This window comes from Callithrix jacchus, chromosome 9 (genome assembly GCF_049354715.1).
Source record: "Callithrix jacchus isolate 240 chromosome 9, calJac240_pri, whole genome shotgun sequence".
NCBI classification, from domain to species: domain Eukaryota; kingdom Metazoa; phylum Chordata; class Mammalia; order Primates; family Cebidae; genus Callithrix; species Callithrix jacchus.
In genome coordinates this window covers 99,524,855-99,546,407 of record NC_133510.1, presented here as the reverse complement: position 1 = coordinate 99,546,407, position 21,553 = coordinate 99,524,855, and positions in this window count along the sequence as shown.

The following is a 21,553-nucleotide window of genomic DNA, read 5'->3' as shown; positions in this document are numbered from 1 at the left end:
TCCAGTTTTTTTTTGAGACAGGTCTTGCTCCGTCGCCAGGCTGGAGTGCAGTGGCACAATCTCAGCTCACTGCAACCTCCATCTCCCAGGTTCAAGCGATTCCCCTGCCTCAGCCTCCCAAGTAGCTGGGACTACAGGCGTGTACCACTACAGGCGTGTATAGTTTTTCTGTAGTTTTCAGAGAGATGGGATTTCACCATATTGGCCAGGATGGTCTCGATTTCCTGACCTTGTCATCCGCCAGCCTTGGCCTCCCAAAATGCTGAGATTACAGACGTGAGCCACCAATATTCTTAATAGAGCATGTGACCGTTTATTTAAAAATTTTAATGACTTCTCCTTGATTACAGTATAAAATTCTAGTTTTTTTACAAATAATTTGAAATCCTTACACTATTTCCTACGTACCTTTCTAGACTTATTTCAAGCTATCCCACTAGTTTTTCCTTTTTTCTTTGAGATGCAGTTTTGCTCTAGTTACCCAGGCTGCAGTGCAATGGCACAATCTCAACTCACTGCAACCTCTGCCTCCTAGATTCAAGCAATTCTCCTGACTCAGCCTCCCAGTAGCTAGAATTACAAGCATGTGCCACCACGCCTGGCTAATTTTTGTATTTTTAGTAGAGACGGGGTTTCCCCATGTTGGCCAGACTGGTCTCAAACTCCTGAGCTCAGGTGATCTGCCCACCTCAGCCTCCCAATGTGCTGGGATTACAGATGTGAGCCACCTCGCCCAGTCAAGTATTTTTTAGAGTCTATACATAGTATTCCAAGCTTTCAGAGCTTGGACTTAAGCAGACTATCATCCTAAATGTCCTCACCATTTCTGTTTTGCTTTCCAAGTCTTGTTCATAATCCAAGCCCAGTTCAAGTAGACGCTTCTTCATTAGGTCTTCCACAACTGTTTCAGGTTCAAAACAATTGCACAATCCTTGTAATATTTATTATGTCTATTTCTCACTAGGCTGATAACCACTTCACAGAGGGAGCACGTCTTGTGCTGTTTTATTATGCAGTAGTGATTCTTAAATCATGCATTCCTGATTAAGTTTGGATGATTCTGTAATAATTTCAGGAGGAAGATTATATGTCTTACTTCTTTATGTGCCTGTACACCATACATAGTGTCTTCAATCATATTTTAATTTATTGAAAGCACAAGTATTAAATAGGAACAAAAATAACCATGTACATACATATATATATATATATATATTTTTTTTTTTTTTTTTTTGAGACAGAGTCTTGCACTGTCGCCCGGGCTTGGAGTGCAGTGGCACGACCTCGGCTCACTGCAGCCTGAGTTCAAGTAATTCTTCTGCCTCAGCCTCCAGAGTAGCTGGGATTACAGGTGCATGCCACCATACCAGGCTAATTTTTGTTTTTTTAAAATAGAGACGGGGTTTCACTCAATGCTGATCTGGCTGATCTTAGTCTCCTGACCTTGTGATCCGCCCATCTCAGCCTCCCAAAGTGCTGGGATTATAGGCATGAGCCACCGTGCCCAGCCCAGCTAGTATATATTTAAGTGGAATACAATGATCTTACACTACAATAAAATAATCAGTGGCTTGGGGGATTAAAATAGGTTAAATTCTTACACACTCTCAGATTTATAATTTTGTAGGAAATGCCTGGACCATTTTAACTAACCAATCAACCAACTTATTAAACAAACAAAAACAGCCAGGCACGGTGGCTCAAACCTGTAATCCAGCATTTTGGGAGGCCGAGGCAGGCAGATCACCTGAGGTCAGGAGTTCAAGACCAGTCTAACCAATATGGAGAAATTCTGTCTCTACTAAAAATACAAAAAGTTAGCCAGGCATGGTGGTGCGTGCCTGTAATCTCAGCTACTTGGGAGGCTGAGGCAGGAGAATTGCTTGAACCTGGGAAGCGGAGGTTGCGGAGCCGAGATCACACCATTGCACTCCAGCCTGGGCAGCAAGAGCGAAACTCCATCTCAAAAAAAAAAAGAGGAAAAAAAAAAACAAGTTTCTGAGTTTGGCTGATAATGATGCCTGGTTCATTGAATGTAATGTGTGCAGATATAGCTTCATTGTCTGTACCAAATATACCATTTGAGTGCAGAATGTTGATGGTGGGGTAGGCTGTACCTGTGTGGAGGTAGAAGGTACATGGGAAATCTCTATACCTTCTGCTCAATTTTACTGTGGACTTAAAAATGCTCTGAAAAATAAAGTCTATTTTAAAAAAAAACGACAGCAGACTGGGTGCAGTGGCTCATGCCTGTCATCCCTGCACTTTGGGAGGCCAAGGCAGGTAGATCACCTGAGGTCAGGAGTTTGAGACCAGCCTGGCCAACATGGTGAAACTCTGTCTCTACTAAAAATACAAAAATTAGCTGGGCGTGGTGGCGCATGCCTGTAATCCCAGCTACTCAGGAGGCCAAGGCAAGATAATTGCTTGAACCCAGGAGGTGGAGGTTGCATTGAGCTGTGGTCATACCATTGCACTGTAGACTGGGCAACAGAGCAAGACTCCGTCTAAGAAAAAAAAAAAAACATAAAAAAAACAACAACAAACAAAAAACCTTCTCAGCACTTGCTGTATTGAACCATTTGTGTACCACCCCAGACTGCTCAGTAGTATCTGATCCCCACCCCGCAACCTCAGTCACTTGACAAGTTTCCATAGTCATCGTGAAAGGAGGAGTTCCTGTGTGCAGCAAGGCCTGACAAAGAGGGACCTTTGTATATGCACACTGTCTGTGATCCCTGGAGGCCCTGCCTTCTCCAGAAGCTCCCAAGAGTAGTTAGGAATCACAGAAGGGCAAGAGGAGCAGACTTTAATGGGTGAGAGACCAGAGACAGAGAGAACCCAACAGATAAATTGTCCTGTGTCCTATCCATGGACTGTTCTGAGATGTGCTGGATTTCTATAAGCTCTCTGGACACCAAACAGTTAACTGTGTTTTGTTGTGAAGCTGTGCCACCAGCAAAATCATACACCACTTTTTATTTGCTCTCCTTTCTTTGTGGGCTCACTCTCTTTTCCTCTTATCTCTTAGTTTGTAAGAGATCATAGAAATCCTATCTCTAGGATCGTACCTCTCTCCACAATGATGGATATATAACTTCAGACTCTATTTTTTAGGGAATGTGAACCACTTTCAAATGCCAAACTCTGTGCTTATTACCAGGGAAAAGACATCATGTTCTACTGTTACAAATACTTTTTAAAATATTTCATTTGTTTGCTTTAATGCATTCATGTGGTCAAAAAAGCAGAGTCTTGAAAGGATAAACAGTGAAAACCTCCTGTATTAGTCCATTCTCACACTGCTATAAAGACATACCTGAAATTGGGTAATTTATAAAGAAAAGGGGTTTAATTGACTCACAGTTTTGCATGGTGGGAAGCCTCAGGAAACTTACTGTCATGGAGGAAGGTGAAGGAGAAGCAAGGTGTATCTCAGGCAATGGCAGGAGAGAGTGAGAGAGCAAAGGAAGCCACACATTTTTTTTTTTTTTTTTTGAGATGGAGTCTCACCCTATTGCCCAGGCTGGAGTGCAATGGCATGATCTTGGCTTACTGCAACCTCTGCCTCCCAGGCTCAAGAGTAGCTGGGATTATAGGCACACGCCACCACCCCTGGCTAATTTTTTTGTATCTTTAGAAGAGACAGGGTTTCACCATGTTGGTCAGGCTAGCCTCAAACTCCTGACCTCATGATTTGCCTGCCTTGGCCTCCCAAAGTGCTGGGATTACAGGCATGAGCCCCTGCGCCCAGCCAGGAAGCTAACTTTAAACCATCAAATCTGGTGAGAACTCACTATCATGAAAACAGCATGGGAGAAACTACCGCCATGATCCAATCACTTCCCACCAGGTGCCTCCCTCAACATGTGGGGATTACAATTTGAGATGAGATTTGGGTGGGGATACAGAGCCAATCCATATCACCCGCCTTCCACACATGTGCCCCGATACCCCATGACTCCTGCCTCCTTTCCCCTCCTAATAATATATCTGGGAAATTGTCTCATATCAATACACAAAATACTTTCACAACGTATTTGGCTGCATAGTATGCTAATGTGTGAATGTACCATAATTTACTTACTCATTCCATTATTGATAAAACTTTAGGTTGCCTTACTCTGATACCATTACAAATAATACAGAAATGAATAACATAATATGTAAGCTGATTGTCACATATGCCTGCATATCTATGAGATAAATTTCTAGTCTGGACTCAGTGGTTCATACCTATAATTCCAATACTTTGGGAGGCTGAGGAAGGAGGACTGCTTGAGCCCAGGAGTTTGAGACCAGCCTGGACAACACAGCAAAACCTTGTCTCTATTAGTAAAAATAAAAAAATAAAAGTCCAGGAATGGTGGCTCATGCCTATAATCCCAGCACTTTTGGAGGCCAGGGTGGGTGGATCACCTGAGCTCTAGAGTTTGAGGCAAGCCTGGCCAACATGGTGAAACCCTGTCTCTACTAAAATATAAAAATTAGCCGGGTGTGGTGGTGAGTGCCTGTAATCCCAGCTATTTGGAAGGCTGAGGCAGGAGAATCGCTTGAATCCAGGAGATGGAGGTTGCAGTGAGCTGAGATCACGCCACTGCACTCCAGCCTCAGTGACAAAAATGAAATCCCATCTCAAAAATAAATAAATAATAATAATAAATAGTGCACCTGTGGTTTCAGCTACCCAGGAGGCCGAGATGGGAGGATTGCTTGAACTTGGGAGGTCAAGTTTGCAGCAAGCTGTGATCATGCCACTGTACTGCAGCCTGGGTAACAGAGCAAAACCCTGTCTCAAAAAAAAAAAAAATCTAGAAGTGATACTGTTGGGTCAAAGAATATGTAGATTTACAGAAGAGCATCTATTATTACATATCCTCAACAGTACAGCATGTTAACAAAGTGTTTGCTTTTTGCCTATTTTGTTGGCAAAAAGAAAGGCATCTCAGTATATAAGTTGTATTGCTTTTATTATGAGTGAGGTTAAATATAATTTCAGGTGTTTGTAAGCCATTTGCTTTTCCTTTTCCGAGAACTGCTTGTTTTTGAAGAAATCTTCACCAAGGGAACAATCACTGGAGCCTCTATTTTTAAAACCCAGTGCACCATGACTCAAAGAAAAGTAAACTGAGGATTTTAACACAATTCTCACTATCACTGCATGAGAGATTCCAATTTCTGTCATCTCCAAGTTGCAAAGTCTAGTTCCCACACTCAATGAGTTCACAGTCTGGCAATAAAGACAATGGGGAGAAGAGAGTAAATTAGGCTAAAGAGTAGCCAGCTGTCCCAATTATAATGCCCAAAGAGGATGATGCACTTGGATGATGAGGGCTCATGTTGATACCCAGATACTCCATCTGATGGCCAGGGGCACTGTAGCTGGCATCTCTAAGCAGTATCAGGGCTAACAGGGAGATGAACAGTAGTGCCCTGGTTCTAACAACTCTCCAGGGTGAGGGTTGACTCCAGCCAGCCGTAGGCAGGGCTGGAACAGGCAGGGACTAAGACATTACAAGCTTTAGAGTAAAGCTATTTCAAACTATTACTGGAATACAGAGAACAGGAAGGGCTTAAATATACCCAGGAGGCAGGATGGAAGTGAGTTCTAGAAAGGTCTCACACTGAGATGGCTTTTGAACTGGGCCTTGAAGGATAAGATGGAACAAGGCAGAGCGGTGGAGATGGCCCCATATGCAAAGGGAATCAAATAAGCAAAGGTATGGAGGTCAGAGATCTTTTTCCTCTGAATGATGACGGATCCGGGGTGGCCAGAGAGTAGGGAGGGTACGTGTGTGTGTGTACACAGGCAGGGGGTATGAAAGATGGGCAGAACGAGAGATGAGGTTACCTTTTAACTAAAAGAAAGCTTTTAACTAAAAGCCTTTTCTTTATGGTTCTCAATTGAACTTAAATCTTCTGGTAAATGTTATTTGGCATACATGAAAATCCCTGGCATAAACATGGCTTAGGATAATGTATAAACAATCTATTTAGGGAAAATAGAGGAAGAAGCCAACTGGATCAGAAAGAGTTTGCCCCTATTAGTCACAAGCCCTCTTGTTCCTCTCGAATCAAAAATAAATCCTAGGACCATACACAGTGGCACACCTGCAATCCCAACACTTTGGGAGGCCAAGGTGGGAGGACTGCTTGAACCTAGGAGTTCAAGATCAGCTCCTGACAACACAGCTGTCTCTACTAAAAATAAAAGAGATTAGCTGGGAATGGTGGCTCATGCCTGTAGTCCCAGCTATGCCAGAGGTGAGGTGGGATTATTGCTTGAGCCCAGGAGGATGAGGCTGCAGTGAGCCATGATCACACCACTGCACTCCAGCCTGGGTGACAGAGCAAGACCTGTTTTAAATTAAATAAATAAATCCATCCTAGGACATAGAGGTTAACTGGTATGTTTATAAGGACAGAGCAACACAGCATTGGGGATGGGATGAAGCAAAAACTTCTTTAAAAATGGACATGTAGGCCCAGCATGGTGGCTCACACCTGTAATCCCAGTACTTTGGGAGGCCAAGGTGGGTATATCACCTAAGATCAGGAGTTCGAGGCCAGCCTGGCCAATACGGTGAAACCCAGTCTCTACTAAAAATACAAAAAATGGCCAGGTGCAGTGGTTCACGCCTGTAATCCCAGCACTTTGGGAAGCTAAGGCAGGTGGATCATGAGGTCAGAAGTTCAAGACCAGACTGACCAACATGGTGAAACCCCGTCTCTACTAAAAAAATACAAAAATTAGCTGGGCATGGTGGCTCAAGTCTGTAATCCCAGCTACTTAGGAGGCTGAGGCAGGAGAATCACTGGGACCCAGGAGGCAGAGGTTGCAGTGAGCTGAGATCACACCACTGCACTCCAGTCTGGGCTACAAAGCGAGACTCCCAGCTCAGAAAAAAAAAAAAAATTAGTTGGGCATGGTGGCAGGCACCTGTAATCCCAGCTACTCAGAAGGCTGAGGCAGGAGAATCACTTGAACCCGGGAGGCAAATGTTGCAGTGAGCCAATATCATGCCACTGCACTCCAGCCTGGGTAACAAGAGCAAAACTCCATCTCAAACACAAAAAAAAATGGACATGTATACCCCTTTTATATTTATGATAATTAGAACTATTGGAATAAAGAACAACAAAAGTGTAGATGCAAAAAGGTCAGTGAATGAAATTAGGTACATTACAGAACACTAATGATACCTACTATCTAAAAGCCCAATAGATTTTACTAATGAATACTCCAGTGCTATAACCATTTTTAAAAATCTGCTTGGCTTTAACAAGAAAAATACATGATAATTATTTTTTCAAGGAGACATTGCCAAGGTTTATCCATGCCAAAATGCTGAGGGAAATTGTAATGTGAAATGAACCACAGAAAGAGATGATAATGAGAGAGGCTTACAAAGGCCCTGTCATCTGCAGACATTGGCATTCTCTATTTTTCTTTCAGCTCCTCCTCAAACTGTTCTCCCCTAATCCTTGATGTTTATATTATCCACCCCCATAAAATCCAACACTTGACAGACTCTAGGGATTCAAAACCAGAGCTAAACTCCCCAATCTTTACATGTAAGATAAAACTAGTGACAGGTTCAAAAGACCTCACTGATCTCTCATAGCATCGGTCAGCCTTGCCCTGAGGATCCAAGCAAGGGCCATGTCTGGTCAATTCTTCTTTTGTAAGGACTACTGTCTACATCTTTTTACTTCAGTCTATGTCTTGCTTAAGGACTCAGGACAAATCAAGCCAAGAACTTTCCAATAGAGTAGCAGGGAAGATAGGGGCTGAATGCAGTGAGGTGGAGCTTCCAAGGGCTAGTTGAGAAGTGATTTCACAGGACAAGATAAGGTTCTGTACTCACAGTCCATCACAGATACTCTAAGTTGCTTATTTCCCTGCCATTCCCCTTCTTTCCTGCTAATGGAGCCCTGGTTTTGTTCGCGAAAACATTCCCACCTCGTGGGTTGAGTGATGATTGGTCTAAGCCAATCGTGGTTGACTTACTCTCCTTTGCCAATACTGGTAGAAGAGTGGGCACATGGCCCAGACATGACCAGTCCATTGTCAGGAGACGTCAAGTGAGGGCATGTGGAAAAAATTTTATTCCCTGATAAAAGAAAGGCTAGGGAAGTGGAAGCCTTTGACCTGCCTTCCCTTGATTCCAGCTTGAATGCCCTGTGTGAGGGGATCTCAGGGCAAGAGCTTCACAAAGACAGACATTGCTGACTTACTGAGAAGGCATGGTGGTCTCTGCCTTCTCCATAACATTGTTGAATTACCAAACTAACCTTGAGACCGGCTTCTTGTTGAGTGAATAACAAACATCATAATGCTCTTAGCCGATTATTTGTTAGGTTTTCTGTTTCTTGTAGCTGAAGGAACATCCTATATGTGTAGAAACCAAACTGATAACCAGGAAAGTAGTGGCAGAGTGAAGTCCAAAGGGCCAGGTGGAGCAGTAGGTAGGAAGAGAGGACCAGGAGCATCTCAGAATGCAGCATGGGGAACAAACAGGCTAGGAAAATGTTGAGGAGGTGCTGGGAGCGTGTCTGCTGAGTTCCTGGAAGCCTTCCTCCATATACTCCTGGCTCCATATATTCCTGGCTGAGTGAAACGGGTAATACTGACATTTTAAAGAGTCATTGTAGGGCCGGGCATGGTGGCTCAAGCCTGTAATCTCAATGCTTTGGGAGGCCAAGGCAGGTGGATCACTTGAGGCCAGGAGTTCCAGACCAGCCAAGGCAACATGGTGAAACCCCCCTCTACTAAAATACAAAAATTAGCTGGACCTGGTGGTGTGTGCCTGTAATCCCAGCTTACTCAGGAGGCTGAGGCAGGAGAATGCTTGAACCTGGGAGGCCGAGGTTGCAGTGAGCCGAGATCACGTCACTGCACTCCAGCCTGAGTGACAGAGCAAGATTCCATCTCAAAAAAAAATTAAGAAATTAAAAAATAATAGTATAAAGAGTTGTCGTGGGGCTTCCTTTATTTTTCTGTGTAGCACACGTTAGCCCAGATCCTAGTTGCCTCATGCTTGGAATCCTAAACGTTTTCTGATTGGCCTCTGAACTTTGGTCTCTCTGCTCTCCAACTTACCCTGGACATGGTAGCCAGATTAATCCTAAATCTAGGGATTAAAAAGAAGAGCTACTTTGGGAGGCCGAGGCAGGTGGATCACGAGGTCAAGAGATCAAGACCATCTTGGCCATGGTGAAACCCCGTCTCTACTAAAAATACAAAAATTAGCTGGGCGTGGTGGCACGCACCTGTGGTCCCAGCTATTCGGGAGGCTGAGGTGGAAGAATCACTTGAACCCAGGCGGAGGTTGCAGTGAGCCGAGATTGCACCACTGCACTGCAGCCTGGTGACAGAGTAAGACTCCATCTCAAAAAAAAAAAAGTAAAAGTACCCTTCCACACTTTAAAACCTCCAATGCTTCCCATTGAAAAGGCCCACCCTCCTTAGCCTTTTGCCCTACCATCTTGCCACACACAGACATCTCTAGATTGAAGTTCTTTAAGGACAGTTCTATGCCATAACTTTTTGTCTCACATAGTTCTTAGAACGTCTTATACATAATATTTTTTTTTTTTTTTAGACAGAGTCTTGCCCTATTATCCAAGCTAGAGTGCAGCTGCATGATCTTGGCTCACTACAACCTCCACCTCCCGAGTTCAAATGATTCTTCTGCCTCAGCCTCCCGAGTAGCTGGGACTACAGGCATGCGCCACCACACCCAGCTAATTTTTGTATTTTTAGTCGAGATGGAGTTTCACCATGTTGGGCAGGGTGGTCTCAATCTCTTGGCCTTGTGATCCGCCCACCTCAGCCTCCCAAAGTGCTGGGATTACAGGCATGAGCCACAGTGTCCAGCCACAATAATTTTTAATAACCCTTTATTCATAGACACTGATCTTTTCTATTTTGTCCTTTACCTTGTATCTTATATATTTTAATCAACTAGTCATGACTAGCATGCTTACATAATCTTATAACTTTATGATATTTATGGTTATAAAAATGACCATTGCTATAGATTTTAGTAAATTAACAAATTTGAGCAACTATATTATTTTGAATTTAAGTCTCTATTGGTTATAATTTTGTTTAAGAGACAGGGTCTTATTCTGTTGCCCAGGCTACAGTGCAGTGGCATGAACTCAGCTCACTGTAGCCTCATCCTCCTGGGCTCGATAAATCCTCCCACCTCAACCCTCCCAAGTAGCACCACAGGTGCACACCACCACACCTGGCTAAGTTTTTAATTTTTTGTACAGATAGGTCTTGACATGTTGTCCAGCCTGGCTTTGCATTCCTGGTCTCAAGCAGTCTTCCATCTCAGCCTCCCAAAGCGCTGGTATGACAGGAATAAGCCATTGTGCCCAGCCTATAATTATTTTTAAAACACTAATTTGTAACTAGCGTCGCCTTTATAATTTCACAACTAGATTTTTAAATTGTTAAAACAGAGTCAACTTCCTGGTTCACAGCATTATCATTTGACACTGAGACTGCTGTATTAATCCTAATTGGCATTCTTGTATTCTTGGCATGTTCTTCATTCCACAACTTTGCTCTTATCATTCTCTCTATCCATCTCTCTATCAAAAACACTCTCTTGTCTTCCCTTAACTGATTTTTAAGCATTCTGTAAAGTCCCAGTCTCACGTGTCATGTGAGGCCCTGCCTGACCGCTGTAATCCACTGTGGTTTCCCTCCCCGTCAAGTCTCTACTGCACTCATGATCGGCATCACTCATTATGCATCTTTTGCCTTGCACTGTTACGCTGTTACTTTGTAAGTGCATGTGTAACAGAAATGTTTCCAAGACCTCAGCCCATCAATAAATGAAGCTAGCCAGGTGAGGTCACTCACACATGTAATCCCAACTTTTGGAGGCTGAGGCAGGCAAATCACTTGAAGTCAGGAGTTCAAGACCAGTCTGAGCAACATTTTATATTTTTTGTAGAGAGAGGTGACCTCAGGGTTATAAAAATTAGGTGGGCATGGCCAGGCACCATGGCTCACGCCTGTAATCTCAGAACTTTGGGAGGTCGAGGCAGTCAGATCACATGAGGTCGGAAGTTTGAGACCAGCCTGATCAACAGGGAGAAACCCTGTCTCTACTAAAAATACAAAAATTAGCTGGGTGTAGTGGTGCATGCCTGTAATCCCAGCTACTCAGGAGGCTGAGGCAAAAGAATTGCTTGATCAATATTGAAGAATTTGGAAAAATAAATAAATAGAAAAGAATTACTTAAACCAGGGAGGAAGAGGTTGCAGTGAACCGAGATTGCGCCATTGCACTCTAGCCCGGGCAACAAGACCAAAACTTTGCCTCAAAAATTAAAATTAGCTGGGCGTGGTGGCACGTGCCTGTAATCCCAGCTACTTGGGAGGCTGAGGCAGGAGACCTGCTTGAGTCCAGGAAGTAGAGGTTGCAGTGAGCTGAGATCACGCCACTGCACTCCAGCCTGAGCAACAAGAGCAAGACTCTATCTCAAAAAATAAATAAATAAGCAAAATAAAATAAATGAAGCTACTGCCCATGGCTTTGTTTTCTTAAGGAGAATACTTGAATTTACTGACACTTGCTTGAAACCTCTACTCCCAGCTTAATTATTGATCTTCTTTCACCATCTTGCCTCCTACATTTGCTATCCTCTTATTTTTTTATTTTTATTTTTTTGGAATGGAGTCTCTCTCTGTGGCCCAGCCTGGAGTGCAGTGGTGCAATCTTGGCTCGCTGCAACCTCTGCCACCCAGGTTCAAACAATTCTCTTGCCTCAGCCTCCTGAATAGGTGGGATTACAAGCACACATCACCACGCCCAGCTAATTTTTGTATTTTTTTTAGCAGAGATGGGGTTTCACCTGTTGGCCAGGCTGGCCTTGATCTCCTGATCTCAAGCGGTCTGCTCACCTCAGTTTCCCAAAGTTCTGGAATTACAGGTGTGAGCCACCCCTGCAGCCACTTACCTCAATTACCCCAGTGCCTGAAAGGGTGAGGCAGTGTATCTATCGAGGCCACTCCTGCTTTTGGAACCTAACAAGATCTAAAAGAAACCTGCAAATCCGAGTGGCTTCAGATGGACTGAAACACATTGTGTTAATTATTAATGCATTACTACTAATAATAATTATATTAATAACTTCATTAATAATTAATGATTATGTATATTATTTGATGTAAGTGATTCATGGGTGAAAACCAGGGAGTGGCCTGTGGTGTTATGATATATATATTGGTTTTTGTCCACAGTTCCTGGCTCAGAATTCCCACAGCCCTTGTTACAGTCTTTTTTTGTTTGTTTGAGATGGAGTTTCACTCTTGTCACCCAGGCTGGAGTGCAGTGGCACGATCTTGGCTCACTGCAACTATTCTCAGACCAAACTGAGGACCAGGCTGCTATTTTCCACCACCCAATAATGAGATACAGATGAACAGGGGAGACAGACAGTTTTTATTTCTGTAACCAGTTACAGGGAGAAGGACTGGAAATTACCGCCAGACCAACTCCAAATTACAAACTTTTCCAAAGCTTATATACCTTCTAAGCATATATACCTTCTTTAGATATTCATCTAAAGACATAAGTAATTAGCTTATTTTAATCTGTAACTAGGGTCTCAGTCCTGAAGACCTTATTCTGGCGCCTCAGTACATTTACTTAATCTTAGTGGGTCTAGATGATGGGTTGATTACCCTTATCTTTTTTTTTTTTTTTTTTTGAGATGAAATTTTGCTCTTGGCCCCCTGGGCTGCAGTGCAGTGGCATAATCTTGGTTCACTGCAACCTCCATCTCCTGGATTCAAGTGATTCTCCTGCCTCAGCCTCCCGAGTAGCTGGAATTACAGGCATGCACCAGCACACCTGATTAATTTTTATATTTTTAGTAAAGTCAGGGTTTCACCATGTTGGCCAGGCTGGTCCCGAACTCCTGACCTTTGGTGATCCACCCACCTCAGCCTTCCAAACTGCTGGGATTACCCTTATTTTGTCTCCTGCTAAATCATTAAAGGTTTGGGGAGTTTCTTTAGACCCCAATAAACTTGTTTGTTGGGAGTTTCTTTAGACCCCCAATAAAATTGGTTACTTCTAAAAGGGTCCTGTTAAGAATTCCTTCGTTGTTTTGTCATGCTTCAAGGCCCAGGAAAAGCCTAGCCAAATGCTTGGTGGGCTTTTGTTACATTCCAGCCTTTGTATAAGGATACTGGCTCTTTCAGCTTTTTTTTTTTAATTCAAAGGGTTTTATTTACAGTGGCAAAAATAATGACAGAGTACAGATGACCAAAAATAAGGGAATGATTAAACGAAAACTTTGAAACAGTGATATGAATGGTAATTATGCAGATACTAATGCGAAATACATGAAAACTTTTATAATATAGAAACATATTGGTGCTTTCTTATCAAGTGAAAACATCACATAAAAGTTTGTACACATATGATCTTAGTTGAGTAAGGTATTTTTTTATTATTACACTTTAAGTTCTGGGGTACATGTGCAGATCGTGCAGGTCTGTTGCATAGGTGTATATAGGTATACATGTGCCATGATGGTTTGCTGCATCCATTGCCCTGTCATCTACATTAGGTATTTCTCCTAATGCTCTCCCTCCCCAATACCCCCACCCCCTGTTATTCCTCCCCTAGCCCCCCACCCCCCAGGCCCTGGTGTGTGATGTTCCCTTCCCTGTGTCCGTGTGTTCTCATTGTTCAACACCCAGTTATGAGTGAGAACATGTGGTGTTTGGTTTTCTGTTCTTGTGTCAGTTTGCTGAGAATGATGGTTTCAGCCAGTGCTGAAACAGTTGTTAGAGAGGCCTGTGTCTGTGAGACCAGCCCTGCCACACAACCTCCGCCTCCTGGGTTCAAGGGATTCTCCTGCCTCTGCCTCCCAAGTAGCTGAGCCTACAGATATGTGCCACCACACCCAGTTAATTTTGTATTTTTACTAGAGACAAGAGATCACTATGTTGGTCAGGCTGATCTCAAACTCCTGACCTCAGGTGATCCACCAGCCTCAGGTTCCCAGAGGGCTGGGATTACCGGCCTGAGCCACCAAGCCAGGCCATTACAGTCTTTGGATGTAATGTGGGGTGTGTTAGGCCTCAGGGGCAGGTCTCTGACCTCCTGCCTTCCTCTCCCCTGCGTCAAGGCAGGACTCTAATTCCTCCTGCCCCACGCCCACCTTTCTGACTGTGGGTCTTAGACTCTCTTGCCTGTACCCTGGAGAAAGGAATGCTGACATCATAAAGCTTCCATAAAAACCCAAAAAAAGGGCCAGGCACAGTTTCTGATACCTGCAATCCCAGCACTTTTGTAGGCCAAGGTAGGCAGATTGCTTGAGGTCGGGAGTTCGAGACCAGCCTGGCCAACATGGTGAAACCCCATCTCCACTAAAAATACAAAAAATTAGCCAGGCATGGTGTCAGGTACACATAATCCCAGCTACTCTGGAGGCTGAGGCAGGAGAATTGCTTGAACCTGGGAGGCGGAGGTTGCAGTGAGCTGAGGTTGCACTACTGTACTCCAGCCTAGGCAACAAGAGTAAAACTCTGTCTCAAAAACAAAAACAAAAGGACAGAGTTCAGTGAGCTTCTAGATGGCTGAACACGTGGAGGTTCCTGAATGGCGGGGTATTCATAAAGGGCATGGAAGTTCCTTCCTTCATACCTCATCCCATGTGCCTCTCGTCTGTATCCTCAGTCTTAGTCTATGCAGGAAACAAATTGGTTGCCTATTCAATGTTCACTCTATTTCTCTTTCCTTCTTTTTTTTTTTTTTTTTTTTTGTGATACAGGGACTAACTCTATTGCCCAGGCTAGAGTGCAGTGATGCAATCATACCTCATTGCATCCTCAAACTCCTGGGCTCAAGTGACCCTCCTTTCTCAGCCTCCCAAGTAGTTGGGACTACAGGTGGCTGCCATCATCCTCAGCTAATTTTTTTATTAGATCTCACTATGTTGCCCAGGTTGGTCTTAAACTCCTGGACTCGAGCAATCTTTCCACCTTAGCCTCCCCAAGTGCTGAGATTATAAGCATAAGCTACTGCACTCAGCGTCTCTTTCTTGAACTCTGATTTTACTCAGGAACCCAACCTCTTCCACATCTACTGCTGAGAGCTCCATTCCGATTGTTCTAACGAATTATGTTTGGCAGTGACTGGTTTAGGTATGGGGATGTGGTGCATTCTGGCCAATTAAATGTAAAAGGTAATCTTTCAGACTCCTTCTGAAAACGGTTCACTCCTCTCAAGAGAGAGCAACTGAAAGAGAGCATCTCTTCCTCTCAAATTGTCCTGTCCAAAGGTGATACATGGAACTGCTGTAACCTTCTCATAACTATGGGGGCATTCCTTAAGGACAAAGAAAACAAAACAAAAGTAAAAAAAGGAAAGTTGGGGGAAAAAAAACTCGTATTTTTTTGAGATGGAGTCTTGCTTTGTCACCAGGCTGGAGTGCAGTGGCACCATCTCGGCTCACTGCAACCTCTGCCTCCTTGGTTCAAGCGAATCCCCTGCCTCAGCCCCCTGACTTGCTGAGACTACAGGTACGCACCACCACACCCAGCTGATTTTTTTTATTTTAGTAGAGACAGGGTTTCACCATGTTGGCAAGGATGATCTCGATCTCCTGACCTTGTGATCCGCCCACCTTGGCTTCCCAAAGTGCTGGGATTACAGGCATGAGCCACTGCGCCAGGTTACAAACCTCATTTTTACTGTTGGCCTGTCAACATATTTAATCTTGCACATTCCTACCTCTGGACTTTTTGAATATAGTATTATTTATGCCCATTCTGAGTTCAGTTTTCTGTTATTTACAACAGCAAATATCCTAATGGACACTTGGCTTCTCTTTTGAATATAGTATTATTTATGCCCATTCTGAGTTCAGTTTTCTGTTATTTACAACAGCAAATATCCTAATGGACACTTGGCTTCTCTGTCTCCCATGACTCCTACCCGTCACCATTGCAAGGACTTCCTCTCTTTTTTTTTTTTGAGACAGAGTCTCGCTCTGTCGCCCAGGCAGCTGGAGTACAGTGGTGTGATCTTGGCTCACTGCAGCCTCCACCTCCCAGGTTGCAGCGATTCTCTTGCCTCAGCCTCTCAGGTAGCTGAGATTACAGGTACACGCCACCATGCCCAGCTAATTTTTTTGTATTTTTAGTAAAGACAGGGTTTTGCCGTGTTGGTCCGGCTGGTCTTGAACTTCTGACCTCGTGATCCACCCATCTTGGCATCCCAAAGTGCTGAGATTACAGGCGTAACCACCGAGCCCAGCTGGGCTTCCTCTCCTTCTAACATCTGTAGCCTTCTTTGAGTCCTAGGCTCTCTAAATCTATTTTTTCTAAACATCAGAGAATAACTCCAAAATTCTATTAATTTACTAGGGGGAACAATTCCCTTTTCTCCTATACAGGCTCCAGGGTCCCCTCCGCACCACTTCATTATCAAAAGACCCACTTAATGAGTTTGCCTAAAGAATTCTTTCCCAGAGATTAGATGCTAAAGACCTGGAGTCATAGTACCTAAGTTTGAACATCAGCTCCACATCTTGCTAGCTTTGTGTAAACTTTGATAAGGCCTTTAATTTTTCTGAGGCTCATCTTCATCTGCCAAATGTCAAATACTTTTTAATTTTTATGTAGACAGGGTCTCACTATGTTGCCAAGGCTGGTCTTGAACTCCTGGACTCAAGCAATCCTGCTGCCTCAGCCTCCGAAAGTGCTGAGATTACAGGTGTGAGCCAAATAATAATTGAAGGGTTGTTGTGAAGATCAAATGATGTCATCCACACAAAGACCTTATAACAGTGCCTGGCACTTGTAAGCATTCAAGATAAAAATGCTGATTGGAAGTAAAGGAAACCAGATAAGGTAGGCAGAAAAGAAACTTTCCATTCTGTGTGCTAGTAGTTCACAGAATGGAAAGCCCATCTCGATAACCAGGCTCAGAAAAGACGAGGACCGGGGCAGCCTTGGAAATCCAAATAGCATGAAGTAAGTAATCTTTTTCAGTCTTTTTGTTTCTCTGCTTGAGATTCAAACTCCTGGGGGCAAGCACCTGATTGGTCTGGCTTTGGCTGTGTGTTCACCTCTTATTTGGCTAAAGTACCATGGTTCTTGGTGCAGCTGGATCGTCTCCAGTAGTGCTCCAAGGCAACCTGGGAATACCGTCACAAGAAAAAGGACAAGACTGAAAAACAGCCTAACACCATTGGTTATTCTACATGTGTTATACTTATCGGACAAGATTATGTATTATACATATCACATTACAAAATATCCTTTATTTATTTTTTCTGAGATGCAGTCTTGCTTTGTCGCCCACGCTGGAGTGCAGCGGCGCGATCTCGGCTCACTGCAACCTCCACCTCCTGGGCTCAAGCGACTCTTCTGTCTCAACCTGGGATTACAGGCGTGTGCCACCAGGCCCAGCTAATTTTTGTAGATACTCTCTACAACACTTCTGCTCTTTTACAATTTGAATATTCAGTTGATTCTCAGTCTGAAGCCAGTTTTTATACTTATGATGCCTGAAGCCATTTTTTGTTCTCCTAATGTCATGCACTGCACTGATCAAGATCTCCTAATCTAGAAAGGAAAGACAAGAAGAGACCCACAAAGAATAAAGCCAAACACTTTGGTTCCAAAGGGCGCTGGCTAAAAATTAGTATGATATCACCTTTTTTTTTTTTTTTTGGCCCACCTCAGCCTCCCAAGTAGCTGGGACCACAGGCACACACCACCACACCTGATCTCAAGTGATCCTCCTGCCTCGACCTCCCAAAGTGTTGGGATTACAGGCATGAGCCACCGCGCCCGGCTGGATCATTTGTATTTTCAAAACTCAGTCCAAAGGAAAACACATGTTCTTGTCTCAGGTTTTTTAAGGTCAAGATGCCTGTTAGCAATAATTAAGGAGGGATATAACAAGGCTGTTATAACCCTTGAAGGGTGGGAGAGGCAGAGTAAGCATGAGGTTGTTAACCAAAAAATGCCAATATTAAGGAAAAACAGTGGAGGAAAGCATAGACAATTGAGGATACAATTATCAGCCTGTCTTATCCATCCTTCTCTCAATTTTGCAGATTCTAGCCCTAGAGGATGAAGTTAAAAAAAAGGGGGAAAGGAGGAATGGATAGGAAAGCCTCTTAATGGTGTAACTGGGTCTTTGTTTAATTTTCAGAAGAGAAACCCTTTTGACCTCAATGTTGCATCTATAGGCAAAAACCTTAGAGAAAGCATTAACTTCACTGCTTATCACTTCTTTCATTCCCACATTTGCAGCCACCAATTTATGTCCATTTTTTCTTATAAACATGCTTTTCCTTCACATCCGTCCCTATTGTCAGAGTCAGCCTGGAGACCAGTCATTTCGCTGCTGAACTGCCATCGCAGCTGTCTCCCATGATCTTATTCTCACCGCATTCTTTTCTGTGAAATCACAGCACTAGTCAGCTTCCTCCAGCATCATTTTGGCCTCACGCCTTTCAAATCACACTTAAGCTCCTGATCCAGATGTGAGAGCAATCTGGCTGAGACATTTGCTGCCCCTTTGTTCGTCAGTGTTGATTTGGCTGAGCTGACCTTGGAGGCAGATGTCCCCTTCCTTCCTCACTGCTCCCTGCGCACCCCACCCCCAGCCCCCTGGAGCTGCACACATGGAGACCCTGGCAAACAAACAGGAAGGGAAGCTGTGGTCTTGAGCGAAATTGACTAGGGTAAGGGGCAGGGGCGGGAACTGGGACTAAGAACTAGGAAACTCTATCAATGAAGGGCCAATGATGAGGGATGAGACTGAAAGGAAGCAGAAAAATAGATGTTGGGAGGAGAGTAGGAGGAAAACCAGAAAAATGTGGTATTGTGGAAGCCAAGGGAAAGAGGTCTCAAACAGTGAAGAGATATAAGCGAAATGTGGCCTAGACAAACAATACAATATTTTTGTTTGTTTTGTTTTGTTTTTGAGACGGAGTTTCGCTCTTGTCGCCCAGGCTGGAGTGCAATGGCGTGATCTCAGCTCACTGTGATCTCAGCTCTCTGCCTCCTGGGTTCAAGCGATTCCCCTGCCTCAGCTGGGATTACAAGTGCCCACCACCACGCCTGGCTAATTTTTGTATTTTTAGCAGAGACAGGGTTTCACCATGTTAGTTAGACTGATCTGGAACTCTTGACCTCAGGTGATCCACCTGCTTTGACCTCCCAAAGTGCTGGGATTACAGGTGTGAGCCACTGTACCCAGCCACAATACAATATTATTTAGCCTTAAAAAGGAAGGAAATTCTGACACATGCTACAACATGAGATGAAATTGAAGTCATTAAGCTGAGTGAAACAAGTCAGTCACAAAAGTGACAAATACTGTATGGTTCCACTTATATAAAGTACCTACAGTAGGCTGGGTTCGGTGCCTCGTGCCTGTAATCCCAGCACTTGAGGAGGCCAAGGGGGGTGGATCACCTGAGGTCAGGCATTTGAGACCATCCTGACCAACATGGCAAAATCTTGTCTCTACTAAAAATACAAAAATTAGCCAGGTGTGTTGGCGCATACCTCTAATCCCAGCTACTGGGGAGGCTGAGGCAGAAGAATCGATTGAACCCAGGAGGCGGAGTTTGCAGTGAGCCGAGATGTCTCCATTACACTCCAGCCTGGGCAACAAGAGCAAAGCTCCATCTCAAAAATTAAAAAATAAAATAAAATAAAGCACCTAGAGTAGTCAAATTCATGGAGTCAGAAAGTAGAAGGGTGGTTGCCAGGGGCTGGGGGAAGGTGGTAAACAGGAGTTATTGTGCAATGGACGTAGAGTTTCAGTCTTGTAAGATGAAGAGATCTCTGTGAGCCGGGAACTGTGATTCACGAATCTCAGCACTTTGGGAGAGGTAAGGTGAGAGGATAGTTTAAGCTCAGGAGTTTGAGATCAACCTGGGCAACAGAGCAAGACCACCTAAAAAATATCCCCAAAACCGGCCCGGTGTGGGGCATGTGCCTGTGGTCCCAGCTACTTGGGAGGCTGCAGCAGGAGGATCGATTGATTTCAGGAGATGAAGGCTGCAGTGAATTACGATCACACCACTGCACTCCAACCTGGGGGACAGAGCAACACCCTTTCTCAGAAAAAGAAAAAGGAGTTTTATGGGTGCTGGTGATGCTCACACAGCAATGTGCATGCACTTTCATTTCATTAAACTATAATTTTTTTTTTTTAGACAGAGTTTTGTTCTTGTTGCCCAGGCTGGAGTGCAATGGTGCCATCTCAGCTCACTGCAACCTCCGCCTCCCAGGTTCAAGCGATTCTCCTGCCTCAGCCTCCCAAGTAGCCAGGATTATAGGCATGTGCCATTACGCCCAGCTAATTTTGTATTTTTAGTAGAGACAGGGTTTCTCCATGTAGATCAGGCTGGTCTCAAACTCCCAACCTCAGGTGATCCGCCCACCTTGGCCTCCTGAAGTGCTGGGATTACAGGCGTAAGCCACAACACCTGGTCAAACTGTATTCTTAAAGGTAGTTTTACCGTAATTTTTAGAAAAAGTAAAGAGGTCAGCAAATTCAGATGCTGCTAAAAGATCAGGTATAGGGAGGACTGAAAATATCCCTGTGTTTAGCGTCATAGAGATTGCTGGTGACAAGTGTGAGCAGGATCCTGCCTACATTCTGGGTGACTTCAATATTCACATGTAAACACCTATGCATATTTTCTGGCTCATAACTGACTTTCAGTAAAAGTGAGTCATGACAGAATCAGGCTGTCTGTGGTCCATGGCTAACCTCTTCCTCCTGTCCCTGCCTTCACTTGGTGCATTTCATTCTCACTGGCATTCTCTTAGCTCCCATGCACATTTCACCTTTTTTTCCATAAAGTTTAACAGTCTTAAATGTCTTGTTTTCCCTAGTAGGGCACTGATTCCTCCTTTCTGCCATTCCACCTCTCTCTCTGCTGCTTCCAAACAGGCACTAAACACTTTCCTTCTACAAGGCCTTTTCCTAGATTAATTCCATTTGGCTTCAAAAATTCTTACCATTGGGCCGGGCACTGTGGCTCATGCCCGTAATCCCAACACTTTGGGAGGCCGAGGTGGGTGGATCACCTGAGGTCGGGAGTCCGAGACTGTCCTGACCAACATGGTGAAACCCCATCTCTACTAAAAAATACAAAAAATTTGCTGGGCATGGTTGCGGACACCTGTAATCTCAGCTACTCAGGAGGCTGAGGCAGGAGAATCCCTTGAACCCGGAAGGCAGAAGTTGCAGTGAGCCAACATCACCCCATTGCATTCCAGTCTAGGCGACAAAGCAAGACTCTGTCTCCAAAAAAAAAAAAAAAATTTATCATTATCTTTATCTCCTTTATTCATGAATCACTTTTTTCTCATAAAGATCTTAAAATTCTATTTATCATTTATTCAACAATTGCTTCAGGAATTTAATATCCATAAACATGAATAAAGCCACTGCTACATACCAGGTATTGTGCTAGTTGTTAGAGATACAGTTCCTGCCCTCAAGCAGCTCACAGTCCAGTAGAGAAAAAT